Source organism: Galeopterus variegatus, unplaced genomic scaffold, assembly GCF_000696425.1.
Source record: "Galeopterus variegatus unplaced genomic scaffold, G_variegatus-3.0.2 Scaffold5666, whole genome shotgun sequence".
In the NCBI taxonomy this organism is placed as follows: domain Eukaryota; kingdom Metazoa; phylum Chordata; class Mammalia; order Dermoptera; family Cynocephalidae; genus Galeopterus; species Galeopterus variegatus.
In genome coordinates, this window is record NW_007731777.1 from 109754 (window position 1) to 112552 (window position 2799).

Sequence of the window (2799 nt, forward strand, 5' to 3'; positions counted from 1 at the left end):
TATGGAAACTTTCAAACCTACTCATGAATTTTAGCTGTTCTACTCAGTGATTCTCAACTGGTGGGTCAAGTGTCACTAGTAATGTTCAGGAGTCATCTGCATTAGAGATGAAGTTTTTATAACAATTGTTAAGGGACTAACAGCATGTGTGTAAAAATAAAAATATCCTTACAAAAAAGCGAGCTGTTTCTATTACAATGACACTTTGGTTCTTTGACGAAATAGTAGGTGGTATTTAAGATGTGAAATACTGAAAACTATCAATATGGCTAACAGAGTTAAACAAGTATATTTACAAAGACAGACAGACAAAAAAAAAGATTATAGTGATTATCACTGGGTGGTAGGATTAAGGATGACCTTTTTATTAATGTTTTTTAGTATTTGCTAATTTTTATAATAATCAGGTATCGCTTTTAAGTGAAATTATTATACAAATTGTAATAAGAGAAATGGAGAAATAAAACAAAAATAAATTCTAATGACAATATCACATCAAGATTTTTTATATAAATTCTTCTTATATCTACTTTACCTTCAGACACATGAGTCTACCCAGAGTCTAACACATAACTGCATAGTTCCTGAAAAATGTGAATCTTATCTGACAAACAGTAACTATAACAGTGAAACAAGAATGATACAGTCTATAAATTATTTGCACTGAAGGAGGAGCCACTAGTCCTAATACAAAGAAAAGAGGAGGAAAAGCAGAAGATTTCAGATAAATACCTGTTGGCATGTAGGGTGAAGGGGTAAAAGTGCATTTGCTAATTCAACCAGTAGACGAGTGCCTATCTAAGTAAAGCACTGAGCTAACAAGTTTTCTCCACTAAACTGCATGCTCTTCTGACAAATACATATGCAGCAGTTTCATTATATATCCTATGAATGCCAGAAATTCTGTTTAAATAAAAATAATTTGTAAGATTAAAAAACACCCCCAAAATCAATCATTTTATATTTAACTGTACACTGAAGAAAAAGACTTAGTTTTCTTTTTCTACTTCATGATTGTAGTAGATTGAATTATGTCCCCCCAAAACTCACTGGAACTTGAATTTTGTCCCCCAGTTTTATGTAGCCACTGTGACTGTTAAGGGGGTGGGAAATCCTATTATGGTAATTGAAAGTTGGAGCCTTGAAGAGGTGATTGGATTGTAGGACCCTGCAGTAGTGAATGGATTAAAAATGCTGGTCAGGGGCGTGGTTCTGGGAGCTTTAAAAGAAGAGAGTCTGTCTCTCTTGCTCTCTCTCTGCTTCCACCATCTTGCAATGTGAGACCCCTGGGTCACTGTCACCACCACCAGATGGACTTTGGACTTCCCAGCCTGAGAAACTGTAAGCAATAAATTTCATTTTTTTATAAATTACCCAGTTCCATGTATTTTGTTATAAGCAACATAAACAGACTAATAGAATGATAACATACTAATTCCACACACACAATAATTCCACACACGCAATAATTCTACACAGGCAAATAACTTTACTGCTGTAGCCTGATCACGAGGACTAAGAACATACAGAGGCCACAGGAAGTCCCTGGAAAACTGAAGGAAGGGTAAATATTTCTGTCTAATATCTAAAAAAAAGAAAAGAAAAGAAAACAAGGGTAGGATGACTAATAATCGGAGATGAATAAACTTAACTCTGCCAGCAGGGAAAGCACTAAAGCCAAGGCTCTAATCTCATCAAGACTAGAGACCAAGGTGACAGAAAAGTAAGGAAGTTCTCTGAAGTGATCTTCTATGCTGGACTGACAGGCCTGAAGGATAAGAGTAAGCAATAAGTATAGTCTGTGCTTCAGAAAATACCCCATATGATTCTCAGGAATAAACACAAACCTTTTTGATGAGCATACACTGATGGAGTCACACATAAAGTTTCAAAGACAATCTTGAAGAAGATTTTAAGAAGTTCCCAAAAAGTGCAAATTCTGAATCAAAATTTATCTAGTACTATTCATTAATGAACCAGAAGATAGAAATGAAAGTAAATCCATTAAACAGCAAATGATGGGTTGGCCCGGTGGCGCACTCGGTAGAGTGTGGCGCTTGGGAGCGCGGCGGCACTCCCGCCGAGGGTTCGGATCCCATATAGAGACCAGTCCGCTCACTGGTTGAGCGCGGTGCGGGCGCAACACCGAGTGTTGCAATCCCGTTGCCGGTCACGAAAAAAGACAAAAAGGAAAAAAAAAAAAAAAAAAAGGCAAATGACACCAAGGTAAACAGGGTTAAAGTCATCTCAAAAAATAAAATAAAAAAGGAAATGTTGCTAAATTGTAGAAAACAACAAAATTAGTACATTTATGAATAAAAATCAAATGATACTGGCATAATACAGAACAATCCTGCCTAAGTCTAAGAGTGGTGTTTAAAACACATAATGACCTACAAAGTAAATGTAAAAAATACAAGATACTTCAAAAAATTCATGGAAAGATTTGTATTATCTTTTAATTCTATTTTTCCACAAACTTTTTTGAAGTTCCCTCATATAGTGTTGATATTAAATACCTCCACCCAGAAATAATCTCCCCAACTTTCACAGAAATTTAGGCTATACCTTTCCAATGGCACTTTAACTTTACATAAATCCCCAAGCTGATTATAAATCCCTTATTGAGTCTCCTCATAGTAGTACTCAATAGGTATTGATTTAATTCAGAATGCATATTGTACTGGGGTTGAAACAACTACAATAAGAACATAAACCTTTATATTTCAGAAAACACGTTTAAATCTATTACTTGATTCTCACAGCCTCCTGGGCAGGAGGCAGGACATATATGAAGTG

At 35.5% G+C, this 2799-nt stretch overlaps 1 protein-coding gene across 1 annotated transcript in view; it reads right to left on the reverse strand.

The window, feature by feature from the left end:
- The window catches only part of LOC103605231 (vacuolar protein sorting-associated protein 13C-like), a gene marked incomplete at its 3' end in the record, with an annotated part of 138950 nt that overhangs the window by 108151 nt on the left and 28000 nt on the right, over nt 1-2799 (reverse strand). The gene's annotated exons all lie outside the window — the stretch shown is intronic.